This window comes from Triticum urartu, chromosome 6A (assembly GCF_056163025.1).
Source record: "Triticum urartu cultivar PI428250 chromosome 6A, HENAU_Tu73, whole genome shotgun sequence".
Classification (NCBI taxonomy): domain Eukaryota; kingdom Viridiplantae; phylum Streptophyta; class Magnoliopsida; order Poales; family Poaceae; genus Triticum; species Triticum urartu.
Window position 1 is genome coordinate 150,327,781 of NC_141878.1, and position 20,902 is coordinate 150,348,682.

The window sequence follows — 20,902 nt, forward strand, 5'->3', positions numbered from 1 at the left end:
AAACCATAAGCTTTACAAGTATAGTGCCCGTGACATGGCAGATCTGAAGGTGCAAACCGGGCAAAGCTACTTCGCAACCAATGTTTGCTTTCAACTAGCCACTACGATTTGGTACGGACAAGAAAAGTACAGTAAACAAATTACGATCTATTTTCCGGGTGAGATCAATAACTTAAGCACATATGGAAGAGTACCACCTCTCTTGTGACGCCGTGTAGGCCTATGCTGATACGTTGAGAGTGTTGCGAGTGCGATGGCTGTCGGCGGCGGGGAAGAAGAATTTAGACGGCAGATGGCCGGGTCGGGGGATATATCCTGTTGCCGTGGACGAGGCAGTCGTAGGAGCGGCAACGGCAAGGTGGACGACGGCGCCGATGAAGCGAGAGGAAGCGATGAAAGGATCCTGGTCCAGTGCCATGGATGAGAGACGCCCATCTCTTGAAGTGGACGACGGGGTAGGGGTAGCGGCTCCGCAAGGTGGAGGATGGGGTGGCGGACGGAGGAGGCTAGCCGCAGTGTGGAGGTTGTCGTGCCGCCGACGGTGTATGAACGGGGAAATGGAGGGGAGGGGGATCTCAAACTTTGGGACGTGCTTCTCTGAAATGGGGGAAAGTTACGAACTTATCCCCCGTTTAAAATTTCAGACATCGCGTCGGTTGGGATAGGAGGGTAATCTCGCATCTCCCAAATATTTGCCGGTAACTATTTCGGGCGAGGAGAGGGTGTTTTGCCGCCCATGGTTGGCGCCCATGGTGTATGAACGGGGATGACAGGTAGGGCGGTTGTGTCACATCTGATGGAAGTTACACATCTGCCCCTATTTAAAATATTAGCCTACATCGATTTCGGACAAGGAGAGTTTGTTTTGCCGCCCACCGTGTACGAATGGGGAAATGGAGGAAGAGACACATGTCTTTCGGACGATCTTGAATCAAATATGTTTTGACGCCCACGTTTGGCGACCACCGTATCTGAATGGGCTCAGTGGCCGTCGTGTCACGTCTGATTGAAGTTACTAGTCTACCCCTATCGACAGCAGTGTAAATCCGGTCGATAAGGATGTCAAGTGTCAGGGGTAGATAGTAATTTCCATCTCGCAAACACTTGCTTCGGGCAGCCCACAAATTATAGTGGGTGTTTAGCCGCTTCGTTCAAAACTTGGGAGAATTAGCATTCACGTTTGCCCTGGGACCTGGCAAACTAAATTCAAATCCAATTTGTATTCGATTATGAATATCCACAGATAATTATACGTTTTGTTATTTATTTCTTCAAAACCACAACAAAGATTTATTCCACCTTTATATATGATTATGATTTAGAAATGCCATGATCTTCGAATTCAGTAGGTTGGATACACTCTGAGTCAAACAGTTATTTCATCGAATACAATATGCTCACACGAAAAACAGTTCACCTTATGTCAATCATACAAGTACTGAGGATTACCTCGCCTAAAAAATTCGGATCATTACAACACACGGACAACATAGGGGGTCTTGCAACATAATCCATTCAGAGACATGACACAACATGCAAGTACAATAATCTAATGACAATTTCAACTGGTATCTAAAGAAGAACCGGGATTACCTTGGGCTTCAGATAGCGGAAACAGCAGGACCTCCTCCATCTTCAAATGCAACATTCTTACTTCCTCCAATTCTTGGGTTGCTTGCATAATGCGTGCCGCTAATTCCGTAATTTCCAGCCTCAAGATAAAGATTACCTCATTCATGGCAGCCACACCATCTCTCTCTGCCTCTAGTAGAGCCTCAAGCACTATAATATCTGTGCTCAGACTACTCTCCGGCCGTGTTGCCACTGAACTGCTACCATCTGGTAACATGGACGGTGCACTGCTTCCACAAATAGATTTTGGGGTTGTACATTGTGTCCTAGTGTGAACGGCATCCTGAAAGGTTTCCGCTGGACATCAGTAAGAGATAGTTATCATATGGTCCAGGCAGTAAGCTTACATGGTAAACGACGGATGAATTATTGCCGAGCATGGCAAACTATATTTAAATGGTTCGAAGCAGCATCAGCTGAAAAGAAATTAAAATGGTAAGATGAAACTAGGGATGTAAGTGGCAAATAATCGGCATCCGCCAGTCCCATCTAGTTAGTTTTTGCTACCTCCCTAGTTCATTTTCCTCAAAAAAACAAAAACTCTTTTGAACTATCATACCACTACTGGACTTTAATCGGGATTAAACGGGACCCAGTTGACAACCCTAGTTGCAAGGGAGTGTACAACCGCTATATTTAAGTTGCCAAGGCATCTAAGCAGTTGAAATAATCTGAGAAAGCACTTAACAGTGTGGCCTCATATAAACTACGAAGACAGTCTTGTGATGAAGTTGAGAGGAAAAGTTAAGGACTCAAATGAAATAGGCATGCATTTCTTTACGATAGTACAACAGGCACTACTGACATATTGGCCAACTCAGGTATAGCGTAACAACAAATAAGCATTCGAATCAAGCAATACAGCAAAGCAGACAACTGAACTATTTGTAATTCAGTAGGATTACACGTTGAGGGCACAAGCCAAGAAAGCATCCCACTCGCATTACATTTCACATGTACTAAAACACATTGGCTTACCATATGTTGCTGTGAAGCCTAGCTGCTGCTGCAATGTTCTTTGAAGATATCGTCAGCATCCCGTGGTTGCAAATCTAGTTCTTGTAGTTTATTCTGCACCATCTATTTAGGTAAAATTAATTTTAATCGCATGCATTGGTCCGAATTGATCATCAATGGTTCATCTAAACTAATGAAAGAAGGGTGTGTGCATACACGACAATATATCTGCTTCCCTCTATTTTTATGCTTGTTCGAGGTGCCAGCCCCAAAAGAACAAATATTTTGCTTGATGGGGTTGGCAGCTCCATAATTAATAGAAGCATCAAATTAGTCATGCAACTTGGGAAGATCAAGAACACACAAACAATTAATGAACAGAGGCTCGGAGTAGCGATGTAATAGCTAGCATCAGAAAATGTAGGGTAAAACGAACAAAAAGTAGCAGAACCACATGCTAGTTTGCTGATGTATAATTAAGCATAGAGAACATTAAGCAGTCTGATGGAACCAACAGGTGGCATCAGAACAAAACTAAAGCATATTAACTATATGTGCACTGGTATGTAATTTAGCACATGTAACATGTTCACTGCCAGAAGTATGGCCCTACAGGTGCAAGCAGAATAACGCGTCTCATGAAAAACTGAATGATGCCCTGAAGAAATTCAAAGGTGCGGTGCTTATGCTAGGAAAGTGAACGTAAGCGCCGGCCGTTGGATAATAGTACCTGATTCTCGGCGGCGTATGGCTATCATTGTCATACTTGATAGCTAAGGATCGTCGATGGTGCTCGTGTTGCGGTTGAGTTTGGGCCGGCTATCACCGTCGCTGAAGCGGCTCCGGTGCTACGGTTGCGGCGCCTGTCGACATACAAGAAAGCTCATCTGTGGTAAGTGAACAATTGCACGATAAAGAGAAAAAACGAAGGAGTACAAATCAAAATGACCTGATGAGGCTGCAGCATCGGTAAAGCAGGGCCGGTGGAGTTGAATATGGCGTCCGTGGAGCGGGTCCGGTGCAGTGGACGAAGGCTTCGGCGGGCGCGTTGTACAGTGCTTTCCGTGAGGCGGATTTGTTGCGGTGGACGAGGGCTTGTATGAAGGGCCAGCGAAGGGGCGGACGAGGGAGTCAGTGAAGGGCCTATGCTGTGGTGGACGAGGGCGCCGGCTAAGCAGATCCGGTGCGGTGGACCATGATGGCGGTCAAGGAGATCTGGAGTGGTGGACAAGCCAGTCGCTGAAGCGGCTCCGATGAAGTGGTGAGTTGGCAGTTGGGGGTTCCAAGGTGCGGAAGGTAGATCCGGCAGGGTGTGAGGTCCACCGCTGCGGCAGAGGACTAGATTCGGCAGCTTGCCATGGTTGGGGGTCGGGGAGGGGAAGGGGAGGGGCTCTGGGGAAGAATGTTGGGGGCAAAGCGGGGAAAACAATGGAGTTACCAAAGCAGCCATTTTCCGTTCATGTGGCAGGGGTAAAACAGGAATATCGCAGGGCTAAACTTTCGGGCGCGTGATATTTCGATGTGAGTGGGAAGTTTGAAAGATTTTGGCGCCTAAAATTATAAGTATTCTACTCTCGTACGGCCGACTATGATATCATGGCCGACAATTTGTTTTTTTTTTGCACGCAAAAAAATGTGCAAGTTTTGAAAATCAATGTCTCCAACTCGAAACTTAGATTGTCCATTCAATTCAAATATGGATCATTGAGCTACTACGAGCAAATACCATCATACGGTCCAATTCAAATGAAATTCCAAATGTGTTTATCCTAAATATGATTACAAAAGCAAAAATGTGTATGTGTATGAATAAAGTGGATGATTATAAAGTTTGAACATGCCCGTATGTGTATATCTCTAGGTTTGATATATGAATTAGAAATCTTGAAATCCCGGCTTAAAAAATGTACCTCCGTTTAAATGAATTACAAAAGCTAATGATGGAGTCGAATTCCAAAATTCCAATCTTAGGTTTGTAATTCTGGTACATCAAGGTATATCACGCATGTTCAAAAGTATCGTTATCTCATAGTACAAACTGTGAAACAAATTGATCAACCATGAGTGCACAATATCTCAATTATGCTAAAGTCCCTCAAATATAGACACCTCACACTTTATCTGAAGTCAACCCCCCCACCACCACACACACACACATAGAGAAGTCGTTCTCTCCCCCAAACACCAACACACGAGCACATTAACACCCCTCTCTCTTGTAAACTCCGGACCCCAACATAGGTCTCTATCACTTTGTCTCTCGGGCATGCACACATCTCTTCCCTCACTCTCTAGGTCTCCCGCTATCTCTCTTACCCAAGCACACACACTATGTAGAGTGTATATTTCCCATACACACAAAACGTCGCCCCCAAGTGTCTATCTCCCTTGTTATGTGGTTCTCGCGCACTCACCTCACACACCACCCCCACTACAAACAAGCACACTTTGTCTCCTTGTGCACCACTCTCCTCTTTCTACTCTCCCACATGCGGACCCGCCCCAGCTCCTTCCATGTATACATATATGTCGTGACTCTCTGCATATCTCCCTAATGTATAATCGTTCTCGATTTCGCACATTGTTCTCTACACCATCTATTCTAGATCTCTCATGAAGTCCCTATCACACACACGATGACTTGCTTCCCTTGTGTCTCTGTTCATAGGCCAATTTTGGACAACATCAACATTTTCTCCCTATCTATACGCCATTTATGGACACAAACGACCCCTCTCGCCCCCTCTCTTCCTCTCTCTCTCTCTCTCTCTCTCTCTCTCTCTCTCTTTCCGTCGCTAGCTCTCTCTTTCTCTCGCTCTCACACCCCTCTCCCACACACACACTCGATGTCTGCCACGTACAATGGTTGATAAGGTAGTCTTATCTTAAGTCTGCCACGTATGCAAGTGGTAGTAGTTTCTTGGCATTTTAGTGGTTTCTTGCATTATTAGAGCAAGTACAATAGAGCTGAGTCAGCGGGCTATAAGAACTAAACTAGTATATTTCTGCTTAGTTGGAGGAAAGAGAAGAGGAGAGAGAAAGTAAGCGGGCTCTTCGTGGAGAGCCAGCTCTAGCACATGCTCCTATGCACTTTGTGAGAATGAGAAGTTGGCCACATAATAAAAAAGTAGTACACTCTTTTGATCTATTATTGTACATGTTGGCTATAAGATGGGTTGTAGCTGACATGGCATTGGCTTATAGCCAGCAGCTGGCTATACTATTAACCATGCTCTTAGGGGTTTCTTGTAAGGAACAATGTATGTACTACTAGCGACAAAAGGCGATTCTAGGTTGCGTTGTACTCCAACGAGTACTACTAGTGGTCGCGGGAGTGTATACCTCGTTTTGTGGGTTCGATCCCGGCCGAACGCACGGCGGCCTTTTTTTAAATAGTACTACTACACTTTGCTGCGAGCTAATATTTTACACGGGTAGTTTGAGTTTTGAAGTCAAACGGACGTGTGGCCCCACAATCTGGGTGCACTGGACAGCCTAGCCATGTGAACGGGTTTTCCTTCCTAGCATCCTGTGGCTCGCATGCTCGCCGTAGCCGCACCTCGCTTGCAGCTTCCAATTAAGCCCGAGGAGCCAGAAAAGCCTGGCGAGGCATTGGGAACTGTGCAATATGGCTCTACTACTACTCTGTAGCTTGTGGCGTTGCACGCATGTACTTCACTCCATTATCGGCTCTACTATAAAAGAAATTCCTCTTGACGTGTTTTTTTGAAACGGAGGCAAAAGCTTTGCTTCATCTCATTCATAAAGAAGGAACTACTAACAAAGTTCGACGAGATCCATTGCACCTCCACAAATGGAAGCGAAAAGCCTAGTCTCGCTGTATCAAATAACTCAAATGTTCTGTCCTAGCAGTAACCATCGCTGATAAACAGGCTGCTAGTGTGTGCATGAGAGGAGCGACTGAGTAGGCCAGCTACGTGAGAGGAGCGGCTGAATAGAGCACCGAGAGTACCCACTAGGCCACTACGCAGGTGTACTTCCCCTGCGTTGATAGTACAGCGATGGTTATAGAGAAAAGTAGTACCCTCCACTTCCAACTGTAGCTCCTTGGCCCTGAGATTCAAGAGTTCAAAACTGGTGCACCATACTAGACTAGACTAGAAGTACAGTACATCGCACTACTAGTTGAGAAAAGTAGTACTAGTACTGCTACAGTACGATTACGTACTCCTCCGTCACATAATGTAAGACGTTTTTTGACACTAGTTGGCGTGTACAAAAAATGGCAAAAACATACCCAAAATTTCTTAATCCACGCCAAAAACTACTACCTAGTGCCAAAAATTTCTTACTAATGCTATTATTTACAGTATAATGCAATCCCATAACGTTCCATAATGCTAGTACTCCCTCTGTCCAGGTGCATAAGGCACCTAAGAGAATTTAGGATTTTCAAGTATATTAGTTGCCTTCATTAGTTAGCACTAATGACTCGTATGCCTACCCCAATGCACTTAGCGTTTTCAGCTTCACATTTATCTCCCTTCCATATGCAAAGCAATCAGCCGCCTCTACCATTTAATTTTTCTTTGCATGCATGCAAGCTGGACCTAAAGAATTGTGTGAAACAATCCATTAGCCTATGCATGGTTAGTCCTACCATCATTACACTTAATGCGGGATTAACTAGAGGGAGAGAAAAATGTGATGAGCGTCCAATCAACATATGCCTAGTTGACGGTGCCATTTCTTAGGTGCCCTATGCACCTGGACGGAGGCGGTACTAGTAGTAAATAATAGCCTCACACCTTCGCTGAGGAACGATCTACAGTTGGAAGGGACGAGGCCCTGCAGTTACTACACTCTTATCTCCTCCTCGCCAGTTCCCCTCCCCCCGAAGAGAAGGCAGTTCGTCGCAGCTCCCATGGATTCGCCAGGCGGTTCTCCTCCTCGTCGGGGCTGGGAGACCTTGGACGACGATCCTGTGGGAGAAATCGCACGCCGCTCCGACGTCCTCACCGCCGCAAGACTCGGTGCTTCCTGCACCAACTTTTTCAAGACGCTTCTTAAACAGGCCATGCTTGTTGGTCTTCCATGCATCCTCGAGGAGAAGGTTCTTCTATGGGACAATCCTTCGAACAGTCCACCGCTCCCTGGCCATGGTTGCACGTTGACTCTGCTAGAGTTGCCGACGTTGAGAGGTAGTCGGATTTTGTCCGATGAGCAGGTCAGTAATGGAGTTTGATCGTGTAGTACTTAGTTATTCCATTTCCATCCCATAATTTCTCTGCTGCCCACCGTCTTATATATAGGTCTGGGTTGGTTCCAACGAAGATTGGCTTGCATACCTCCGGCCGGATACCACCATCATTTTGCACAACATCCACAACAGTGCGGCCGTTCCGGTAGACCCCTTCTCCACCATTGGGATCGGCCTTCCGGACTGGCTGGACTTGAATACGTATGATGATGCCTACATGAGATTGAAGAAGATAGCAATTGCGGACCCGCCGACAAAGCGATGCGGCTACGACGATTACTATCTCATCGCGGTGTTCGACATAAGGATTGCTATCAATGCAAGAGGCAGTAACACAGAGGCTGGCGCATGTTGGCGGCGGCAGATTTGTACCCCTACACGTTCGAAGACGTCGTGCGCCATCTAGGCCGCATCTTTGTGGTGACAAGCCATGGGACTTGTTTCATATGGTTGACATCCTACGGTACGGGAGATTACAAACGGAATGCACAAACCATCAATTGCATCCCTAACGGTACTCCATTATTTTGCAGGGACCAGTCATCCCCCGATCAAAATAAGATCGCCGATCCTGGATGTGCATTTGCATCCGCGATTCGGTCTAACCTGGAACCTTGTAGCTGACTTTGCCATATTGGGATCAACTATCTTAGCAGTCGTTACCCATGGTACCATTGATGTGCAACATGGTCACACAATCTACCACGATCGGACCGTCACCATCTACCCAGGTATTCCATTTTTTAACCCTCTCGCCTTCTCTTTCATTGTTGTACTAGTAGTATACTTTGTAGTACTAGTAGGAGTACTTTTTACCTTGGAGGATGTGTATAGCTAGCTAGGCCCTTGAAGACTTGAACCCACTAGCTGCCAGCATTTTTGTTTTCCCATGTCTTACTATCTCATCCATGTAGCCAAGAGTGGCTATATATAATAAGCCGGTTATTTTACTTCCTCTATACCGGAGTAGTACTATTTGTTGCACAGTATTACTGACCGCCATATTTGAGCACAACATTATTATGCATGGACCTTGACTATGTATGTCACCATGTGTACAGATCTGGGATGCCGTGTGTACCAGATGAACGGCGCCGAGTTCGACCCCCGTGATGGTACGTGGGTGCCGAGGAACACTCTTGGAGAGTACTCGCTTTTCATCGGGGACAGCTACCCCATTGTGAAGCGGATGCCACCTTCCGTTCATGAATCATGGTTGTGTCTTCAGTGCGCACCGCCGGATGAACGATATGCTGGGACACGCTATCCCTGATTTATGCCGCTTCAGCTTGGATGAGTCTCCATCGTGTGGAACCAGACTAGAAAGCTGCGACAATGATTCTCGTTGCCCACCGCTATGGATCGTGCCATCCATGAAGAACGCCTGGGACTAGAACCTGGAGGAGGACATGTAGCCCATCTATAACGTGTAAGTGGAGTACGGTAATTGTGAACGGTAGCTGTGTGAATATATGTAGACTAGTCATGCACAAATTTATCACATGAATTGGATATGAACTTGTGTGGCATACTGGCATTTGTCCTTTAGAATTTATTACTAGTAAATGTGTTATGTGTACATGCAACTTGTGTGGTTGTTGCACGGGCTCCAACATGCTCTTTGAGAAAAAAGGTGGCACGGCTTTGGATATACGTGACATGGCGGCATCATACAGTAGCATCATTCGCTATAGTTGTAATACACTCCTACTAGGACGACAACTCCTATAAAACCTTGCGCTTGGCTCTTTGCCTCTTCGGGAGGTTCAACAGTTCGTACTCGTGTGAACCTTGCACTTGGCTCTTCGCCTCTTCGGAAGGTCCAACAATGATGATACTACAGTACAATATGCTTCTGGCAATCTGACACCGATTGAACTGTTGCACGTCCACCGCGAGGGCGAGGGCGGGGGAGAGGGAGAGGGGGAGGGCGCTGTAGTCAAAACCCTCCCCTCGTCCTGCGAACCACCGCGCGCGTGGGCGAGGGAGAGGCGTAGTAAGCAAGCTTCTCCTCGTTTGGCGAGTTGATGGGACACATCAAAGCAGTACTAGTACTAGTAGTAGTAGTCCATACTGCGTCCTTTCTGATTAATATGGCTTAATTTGAAATGAGAAAAATACACTGGCGGTCAACGTATGTAACAATACGCTCTTTAGGGTCACTATATATAGTTTTGCGGCGATTTTACGATCACTAGCTCATCGTAGAGCACCGTATTACACCCTACTGACCGGCCACATAGTTGACGTGGCACTTTATTGACTGGTTAAATTGTCACCTGGTTTCAGGGTCCCACCTGTCAGTTGGTAGAGCAAAGAAATCAGTTAGACAAAACTTTACGCAGGCGCGACCCTTGCGCGCGAACCGCCCTGGCTGTGTATGTGAGTGCATGCACATGTCCTCCCTCGGTCTTCCAACAAATAGTGTACATCGGCTATAAAACAAAGAGTGTAGTACATGATGTACATCTACACTTCCAATGCATTTAGCCTTTAATCTAAATCGATATTGATTGACTAATGCACCAACTTGTGTTGTAGGTATAGGCTACATGTCTATCCTTAATTACAGCATGCAACGGCCTTCATTTAATCTTCTTATATCAATGGTCGCATGCACACATAAGTCTGCTACTTTTGGGTGTTAATTATGCCTTGGTCAATGTGTAAATCTCTAAATGTACAGTCTTTCACGGACGTAGGGAGTAGGTTGAGAACTTGAGCGTGAGCGTGAGTGTTGCGTCGTGTGCTGTGTGCCGCATGGGTGCGCGAGTGTTGCGTGCGTCCATGTGTACGTGTGAGTGTTGCATGTTGCATGCATGCATGCATGCATGGGGCTTACTCCCTCCCATTGACATGTTCATATTTCAAGATTCCTCTGTTCCCTCCATATGGTGATACTCCCTCTGTTCCCAAGTAGGGAGTAAAATCCTCCCTCTGTTCCCAAATACGAAGTATTTGTCTTTCTAGAGATTTCAACAAGTGACTACGTACGGAGCAAAATGAGTGAAGTGAGCGTAGAGGCATAGGGATAATGTAGAAAGGAAGTCTTCGCGATCCATTATTCCCCATCTCGGTTAGAGAGAACTATTCAACTAGTCTTCGCAGTGAAGTGACAATACACGCTGCAGCAGATGGGAGACTTAATTAATAAGCTGGACCAGCGTGTTGGTGTTACTAAATCAGCCTTACCCAGTACTGCCATCATGTTTGCCAGTAGAGCACGCTTCTATCCTCCATTAATTGACATATGGGCCGTCTTGTGGTAGACCCACATGTCATCGGTGTAACTATTTACACTCCGAAGGACGGTATATCCAGGTAGTAGTACTAGAATTGAGATTTAATGCACTTTCTTCCCCGTCTTCCACTCGTCTTCCTCCTCTCTTCTTCTTCCTCCTCTCTTCCCCATCGTCGGCCGCACACCATTTCCCCCCGCTCACTGCTCGCCCGCCCGCGCTACCATATCCCCCCGCTCACTGCTCGGCCACGCGAGGAGAAGCTTCTTCGCTCGCCCGCCCGAATCCACTTCCCCGCTGGCTCGCAGGCACCGAAAACCCCAATGGCAGAACCGACTGACACGCAGAGCCATGATTGGAATTCCCTCCTCGATGTTCTCTTGGAGCAGATCTGTAATCGTATGGACCTACTCAGCACCGTTTGTCTGGCTGCATGCTCGGTGTCTTTGTACCATCTACTCGTCTACAACCGGTCGGCTCTTTTCAAGACACCCTGCTTGCTGATGCTCGATCCTCGCAGGTGGCACAGACACCGACTTGACGATCCTACGGAGGTTGCCGTGGTGCCCCTCGACATGCTACCACTACCCGTCCACCTGTCCTTCATGTGCGGCCACTACTGGGCGGTCATGAAGGCCAACTGGATCGTCCTCATCCACCAATCTGGTAGTCCGTGGCGTCTCGTGGATATCTACACCCAGCGAGAGATCACCCTTCCATCGTTGGATACCGCCGCCATCGAGCCTCGCGGCCGCCGGACACTCCTTCCTACTACGCACGAGATGCGTCGAGCTTTTGGCTCGACCTCTGTTTGCTGAAGGTTGTAATCTGCGAAGTGCCCACACCATCAGAAGACTACATGAATTACAAGCTCATTGACGTGTTCAACATGGGATTAGTCTATCTAGAATCCGGTCGCCATACATGTTTATGGCTCATCGTCAATCCTCTTTACCCAACACTTCTGTCTAATGCTATAGTGCACGATGGCATCGTTTATGCGGTCGACGCACAGATTGGCTGCCTATACTGGTGGAATCTATCGTCGTGTAATTGTTCTATCTCATCTCATCTTTACCTTAAGAATACGACTGTCTGCTCATTGTTACAAATTTAGAATATATAGTATGTCTATAACCACATCATTGCTATATGTTCCTCTCATTTCCTAGATTTTTATGACCACACATGTTATTGTTAGAGTTGATATGAGAACAATAGGTATCTAATGATTGTTAGAATAGATATTATGAGTATAACCTCATGATTGCTATATGTTACTCTCATTTCCAGGATTTTTATAACAACGCATGTTATTGCTTAGAGTTGATATGATAACTGTAGTAAGTGTTATGGTAGAATATGAGTAGACCCTGTCATATCTGTTTTCCTCTCATTGTTACATGATTTTTGAACCATGATATATTGCTAGAACATGAAAGCTATTGGTTTATTTTTTTAACTTGGGGTATGATTATGACCACGGCATTGCAATTCTTTGTCTATGATGTGTGTCACTGTTATAATAATCTTAATTCCACACATACTCTGAACATGATTGTTTATTTTTGTCCTTTTGGTCTCCAATTTGAATTGTTGTCGTAGACGCAAATGCGCTGGCCTTCATGATTCCAGGACCTGGAATCATGGGTGGTGGTTTATCGCTCGTTCAGCTGACGGTGGCCATTTGATGCTCATTTGCACGTATCAAATTGACCAAACCATTTCATCAAACCACATGTAGTACAATGCCTGGGGCGTTCGTGACATTGATGGCTACGGCTGCTTCGTCTTCGAGAAAGATCCCAGCTCCGTTGGACCAGGCGTATTCAACTGGAGGCGGGTTTACAGCCTCGTCAACCACTCCATGTTCCTCAGGCTCAATTATCCGATCATCCAACCAATCATCGATCATATCACCGGTGATGATTACCGTGCTATGCAACTTCCATTTGCCAGGGGGACTGTGTTTACACATCATACCATGGATTTCATGAATCACCATATCTAGAGATTCGTCGACACAGCTTGTTGCCAGATAATCTTTAGTGTGTGAAAGGCATCAAGCTTCCATGCAATGGATGGCTTTTGCAAACCCGAGATGCGGCGATGTGGTTCATGCCAACAGCAAATATGCACAACTTGATTCGTACTGATATGTAGACTGAGCCATGTATTCTGCTGCTGTAGCACGACCCTCTTTTGTTGGATATTATGTACTGTTGTTAGTTTGAAGCACTCCTCTGGTTTGAAGGATAGATACCTTTCTAGGATCAAGTGCATCCTAACTCACCAGTGCAGGATGTACTGATAATAATGATGGAGATGTTGTGCAGTATATCACTTAGGCTTCAAGTGCGTACTTGTTAGTTAAACCTATGGTTAAAATGTGACACTAAATACGACTAGTAAGTAGTACAGTAACAGTACTAGTATACGTCGGTCAAATTATTCATCATGTCCACACATTGAATTGACGTGACAACACGCTGCGCGTGAGGTGACACAAGAATCTCGACGGCGTGTTCGGGTATTCTGGACTTCAGATTTGGAGTACCACTTATCTATCGAAATCTTTCATCATTCACTTAAAACAGTCGATTGATCATACATTGAGTATCATATAACTGGAATTAACACATGCAAGTCGAAGAAGGATTGGCCGGTGCTGCCGGCTGGCGTCAAATTTGATCCCACGGATCAGGAGCTGATCGAGCACATTGAGGCCTAAGCAAGCATTTCTTCCAGTGTAATTCTAGGGCGTTCAAAAGGGGCACGTGGACGTGTCGCAAGATATAGCCGGAGTGCGCCATGCACGCGATGTGGCACAACACCGACAATACCTTGCCGGTGATGGTCAACGGCCAGCACACGGGCAGCAAAAAGGTTCTGGTGCTGCACACCAACAAGAACTTCGACCAGCAGAGGACCAACTGGGTGATGCACCAGTACCACCTCGGGGACCTGGAGCAAGAGAAGGAGCGGGAGCTGGTCCTCTGCAATATTTTCTACCAGACAAACACTAGGGCCAGGACTAAAAAGATTATAAGTTAGTTTGGTATTGGTACTTGTACTACCTTGTCGTCCGCAAGTTGATATTGTTGTTACCGATCTTTTGGTATGAACTTGGCATTTGCTTCCAACCATCATGCCAAGGGTCGACGTGGATATAAAGTTGAATCATTTGTTTCGAAACGAATTTTTAGGCACCTGATTTTTATTTGATGGGTAGCATAAGCACCTACCATTTGAATTCCCAGTTCTCCAAGTTTTTCGAAACAAGTGCATGCTCTTATTATCACGATGAAAAAACAATATCCCTGCTGCATCCCAGTTATCAGTCTGTACTTACAAAATTCTCTCGTTTATTGAGCACGTATATTGTTTTTTCGAGTCGAGCAAGTTTCAACTGGGCTGTAGACTGTCCAGGCTTGGTTTTGTTTTTAACAGGCCCAGCCCATGATGACAATGAGGCACAAAGATCTAGCTCGTATCTACTAGCCTCTGGCCCGCCAGCGTTAGTTATATTTTGTCTTACAACATCCGCACGCACTTTTTTTACTGAATCAAACACACAGCCCAGTTCTATTTTCCTCTTGAAACACATCTCCTACATCTGTTTTCTAATCTCTACCAATAGTTTTACTAGTTCACATACACGTATCATTATATTGAAAATATATAAAATTCACTTATCATATTTACATCTTTATTTTTGTTATTGTTTTCCCTCCCAGTGCTGATTTTTTACCACTGGTTTTCCCTTAAATGAACTCAATTGTCCCACGTCTTATTTTCTTACAAAAACAAAACAATTTTTTTGGCAAATCAATAAGTTCTTAAAAAAAGTTTATCATTTCGGGATTACAAAAGTTCGGACTCCATCGAAATATGCAAAATAAGGTTGAACTTTTTGACCGTGGTCCTGGGCAGAAAATGGGTTGTAATAAATTACTTAAGAATTAGCAAATGGGCTGCAAATTATTAAAAAATAGCAAATGGGCTCTATGTTGTCTGCCACATATTTGGAGGCTGGCTTGTGGGCCTACTAAGTTCATGCGTACACAAGGTTTATCAAAAAAGAAACCTAGTCAACAATCGACTCTACCAGCGTCAGACCGTTAGATGTCAATCTAACGGCAATCGTGTTTCTTCAGTCTCTGATCTTCCTGCCCCAACCGCCCAAACTAGCGCATCGAGACCGCTTGCTCCCGCCTCCCGTGGCTGGCTGTGCTGCCGGGCAGGCCTCACGGCCCCATCATACACTCGCATCCCTGGCCTGTCTATCCCTCTACTCACCCACACCTCCTGTTATTTTCCGGCGACGGCAGTCGAACCAGTCAACCCTCGTACTCTCCACCGCGTGGGCAGCCACTGTCGTGTCTTCCCCGGCTCCGTGTCGTTCTCTTCGTAGGCCTCTCCGTCGTCCACCGCCCTGGTGCTCTCGGCTCGGCATGGTCAACATGGTCAACGAACGACATCCATCGGAAGTGGACTGTACGTGGAGAGGTTGATAGCTGGGTCCATGGCCGCACACAAGGAAATGCCTCCTTATTACGCGCAAAATAATGATTCCTCCACCTGACATCTGGGACCCGCCGGAAGAGCCTCTGTATCTCACGAAAAAAAAATGTTCCCTCCGCTGACAGGTTGGACCCACCAACTATATCTTCGCACGCAAGGAAGTGCCTCCTTATTACGCACAAAAAAATGAATACCTCCTGCCAGCTGGGACCCACCACAGTGGGAGGCTGACCTGTGGGCCTACTAAGTTGACGGGGACGGAGGGCTTTGTCAAGTTAGTCAATATGAGCGATTCTAGCTCCAGTGACCGTACGATGTCCATCCAACGGCCTTAGTGCTTCTTCAACCTCTGGTCTTCTTGCTCTAGCCGCCCAAAGCAGCGCCGGTCGTGCCGGCTGCTCCTGCCTCCCGTGGCCGGTTGTGCTACCGCGGAGGCCTCACCGCCCCCATACTACTCCCACCGCTGGCCAGGCCATCCCTCCACTCACCCACACCCCATGTTATTCTGCGGCGACGGCAGCCTCACACCACAACCGAACCAGTGAACCCTCGTACTCCTCTCCGCGTGGGCATCCACTACCGCGTCTTCCCCGGCTCCGCGCCATCCCCTTCCTAGGCCTCGCCGTCGTCCACCGCCTTGGTGCTCTTGGCGCGGCGTGGTCAATGTGGTCAATGACCGACTTCCATCGGAAGAGTACTGTACATGGAGAGGCTGACAGCTGGGTCCACGACCACAACCCAGTTTTTTTTGATTTGCCAAGTAAGTCGCTTTGTCGGGCCTGTTGGGCTATAAATCTTTCAAGACGAGGAGAGCTTCATTCAGCTGGCCGAGAAAATGGCCTATCAACAAATGGGCTGTACATTTTTAAAACACATCAAACCAGCAATTAGTTTCAAATTTCTTTTTTTTCATTCGAGATTTTAAATTTCATTGATTTTTATGCGTGGACAATTTGTTGGATTTTATATTGATATACATTTATTTTTAAAATCAGTTTGAATGTGACTCGAAATTTCGGGATTAAAAACAGTTCGGACCGCACTGAAATATGCAAAAATTCGTATAATTTTTTAACCATGGCCACAATATGGGTTCTAATGCTAACAAAAAGAATATGGGCTCAAAAAACCCTTAAGAATTAGCAAATGGGCTGTAAATTATTAGAAATAATGGCACATGGGTTGTATGATGTTTTCCACATATTTGAGGCTTTCCTAAAAAAAGGTTGACGCACAAGTAGTGACTGTTGGATGTCCATCCAACGGCCGTCGTGCTTCTTCAATCTCTGCTCTTCCTGCTCCAGCCGCTCAAACAAGCGCCGGCGGAACTGCCTGCTCCCTCCTCCCCGCGGCCGGCTGTGCTACCGCGCAGGCCTCACCGCCCCACCGTACACCCATCGCTGGCCTAGCCATCCCTCTACTCACCCACACCTGCTGTTATTCTCCGGCGACGGCAGACGAACTAGTAAACCCTCATACAGTTGTACTCCCCTCAGCGTGGGAAACAACTGCCGAGTCTTCCCTGCCTCCGTGTCGTTCCCTTCCTAGGCCTCGTCGTCGTCCACCGCCTTGGTGCTCTTGGCGCGGCCTGGTCAACGTGGTCAACGACCGACATACATCTGAAGTGGACTATACGTGGAGAGGCTGACAACTGGGTCCACGGCCGCACGCAAGAAAATGCCTCCTTATTACGCGTAAAATAATGATTCCTCCACCTGACATCTGGGACCCACCGAAAGGGCCTCTGTATTTTGCGAAAAAAACGTTACCACCGCTGACAGCTTGGACTCACCAACTATATCTTCGCACGCAAGGAAGTGCCTCCTTATTACGCACAAAAAAATGGATACTCCCCCTGCTAGCTGGGACCCAGTATAGTGGCAGGTTGACTTGTGGGCCTACTAAGTTGACTGGGATGGAGGGCTTTATCAACTTAGTCAATATGCACGTTCTAGCTCCACTGACCGTACCATGTCCATCCAACGGCCGTAGTGCTTCTTCAACCTTTGGTCTTCTTGCTCCAACTGCCCAAACCAGCGCCGGTTGTGCCTCGTGCTCCTGCCTCCCATGGCCGGCTGCCATGCGGCGGAGGCGTCACCACCCCCTACTACTCCCACCGTTGGCCAGGGCATCCCTCTACTCACCCACACCCCCTATTATACTGCTGCGACGGCAGCCTCACACCGCAGCGAACCAGTGAACCCTCATACTCCTCTATGCATGGGCATCCACTGTCGCATTTTCCCTGGCTCCGCATCGTCCCCTTCCTAGGCCTCGCCGTCATCCACCGCCCTGGTGCTCTCGGCGCGGCGTGGTCAACGTAGTCAAGGAACGGCTTCCATCGGATGTGGACTGTACGTGTAGAGGCTAACAGCTAGGTCCACGGCCGCATCAAGGAAGTGCCTCCTTATTACGCGCAAAATAAATATTTCTCTACCTGACAGCGGGGACCCACCGGATGGGCCACCGTATTTTGTGAAAAAAAATGTTTCCCCCTGACTGCTGGGACCCACCAGCTACATCTTCGCACGCAAGGAAGTGCCTCTGGGCAAAAAAAATGATTCTCCCCCTGACTATTGGGACCCACCAGCTACATCTTCGCACGCAAGGAAGTGTCTGACAGTCAGAACCCACCTGGTCGAAGCGTATGTAGCGTTGTCATTCTGGTCACGAATGTGTACGTACATACTGGTCGATGTAGAGGTGTAACACCCCGGATATTACTTTCCCAATTTGTACTCCAACTCTTGCCGTTTCCGGCGTTAAGTTATTTTATTTTTCTTGGGTTCAGGTCTTTGTCTCCGTGTGTTGTTTTCGTTGTCATGCATCTCATATCATGTCATCATGTGCATTGCATTTGCATACGTGTTCGTCCCATGCATTCGAGCATTTTCCCCGTTGTCCGTTTTGCATTCCGGCGCTTCGTTCTCCTCCGGTGGCCATTTCTACCTTTCTTTCGGGTGTGGGGATTAAACATTTCCGGATTGGACCGAGACTTGCCAAGCGGCCTTGGTTTACTACCGGTAGACCGCCTGTCAAGTTTCGTACCATTTGGACTTCATTTGATACTCCAACGGTTAACCGAGGGACCGAAAAGGCCTCATGTGTGTTGCAGCCCAACACCCCTCCAATTTGGCCCAAAACCCACCTAAGCCTTCTCCATCATCTAGAGCATTCGATCACGATCGCGTGGCCGAAAACCGCACCTCATTTGGACTCTCCTAGCTCCCTCTATGCGTATATAAAGACCCCCCGCTCCATTCGAATCACGGACAAAACCCTAAAAATTTAGCTCCCCGCACCGCCGGACATTTTTTTTCCGCCGACGGACACGTCTGGGTTCCTCCGCTGCCGCCACGTGGCACGCCCCCACTGGCCCGGCCACATCCCGCCGCCACCGGCCCGGGAGAGCCCGAGCGCGGCCCCCCCGAGCCCATTGCCACCGCGCCTCCTCTCGCCGACCCTGCCGCCTCTCTTCCCGCGGTCCAGCGACCAGCGCCCGCCGCTCCGCCTCGACGCCGGCGCCCGCGCCGCCTCCCACGCCGCCTCCCTGCCTCGCGCCGGCCGCCGCGCGCCGCCGCCCGCCCGGCGCCCCGGCCCGGATCCGACGAGGTCCGGCCGGCCCCTCTTTCCCCGACGATCTCCGGCGACCTCCGGTGAACAGTGTTCCGGCCATCCTCGTTTTGCGTGCCCGGGTCAAACCCTAGATCCGGAGGTGTTTTTTTCTACTAAGTCCCCGATTTCCAGTTTCAAGTGCCCATCTTCATAATGCCATAACTTTGCATCCGTAGCTCCGATTTTGGCATATAGCATATCAAAATGTTCATCTCAGAGAGTACATCATTTCATTCCATTGCATCATTTTCATTTGAGTTCATCTTGATGCCCGAAATGCTGTTAGAATAGGGCTATTTGGGATAATTGTCAGAACTGCTACTCCTTTTAGCTTTTTGTCATTTTTGCCATGATTAATGTGTGCATGATATGCCCATGTGCTCTACATATGTTTTGTTAAGGGTTTTGTCATCTTTCCAGAGGTGCAACCCATGTATTTTTGTGATGTGTGTGGTGACTAGCACAAGCTTGCCAAGGGGTGCACTTGTTAATTCTGATTTCAGGGACTTGGCAATTCCACTAAGTCCTTGAGCTGTCTATCTCATATGGCCATATGTTCATGTTGTTTCCTAGTGATCCGTGCCTCTTTTGAGGATGATCAGTAAGGATGTTTTGTTAATATTGTAGTGCTCTATTCATCCATGTCTTTGTTTGCAATTATGGAGCACCCTAGCTTGAGTCAATCGAGCTCTACTTTTGCTACTTTGTGAATCTGGACAGATTGTCAACTTGTTTGCAATTTTGCCGATGATGTTGTAGTTGATCCGTGCATGCTATGCTATTGTTCTTGACATGTCTAGCTTGCATTTTGTGTGTTCTTGATAGATGTATGCTTATTTTGTCATGCTTTGCACCGTAGTGAGTGCATCGAGCTCGTAAACATGCCTACTTGATATTTGTTTTCAGCATGCTCCAGTTTTCACTAAGTCTGAAAACTGATTATGTTTTTCCTATGTTCACATGCTTGCAATTGTATTTTCTGATCCCTTTTGGCTCAAGGTCACTAAGGGACTTTTGTTAAGCTCTTTTAGCTCCATGCCGTGCTTTACTTTGACATGTTCAGGTCCTGTAGCATGTAGTTTTGTTGCTCCGAAGAGTGCTACCTGATCTGAAATTCCAGACAAGTGTTAATTTCACTAAGTCTGAGATCTGTTTGCCATATGCATTTTTGCCATGCTTGTTTGAACCTGTTAATGGATGAATTGGCCGTAGCTCAGTGCTAGACTTTTGTTAAGCATCTTGTATGCATCCCTGCCATGTATTTTGTTGTCATGTTTGGGTGCTGTAGCATGTTAATCTCGTTGCATTTAGATGGCTACTTGCTGTAAATCGCAGGCCGGTGTCATATTTGAATCGCTTGCCATTTCCAAACCGTAACTCCGATTCCGGCGTTCTTTATATCGTTTTCAAGAGATTTCATCTCATCTTTCCAGTGGCACACTTGGATTTTCAAGTTGAGGCCAGGTTCTTGCATTTTCCTGTCACATCTTGCATATGCATCCCGCATCGCATCCCGCATAGCATATCATCTTTGCATCATCTTGTTTGGTCCTTGCACGTGGTTGATTGTGTCCTTGTTGCTTGTTTGTCTTGTTTGGGTAGAGCCGAGAGACGAGTTCGCTAACGAGGAGCCCGTTGAGTTTGCTTTCGAGGATCCAGCCAACTCTGACAACTGTGCAGGCAAGATGATCATACCCTCGAAATCACTACTATC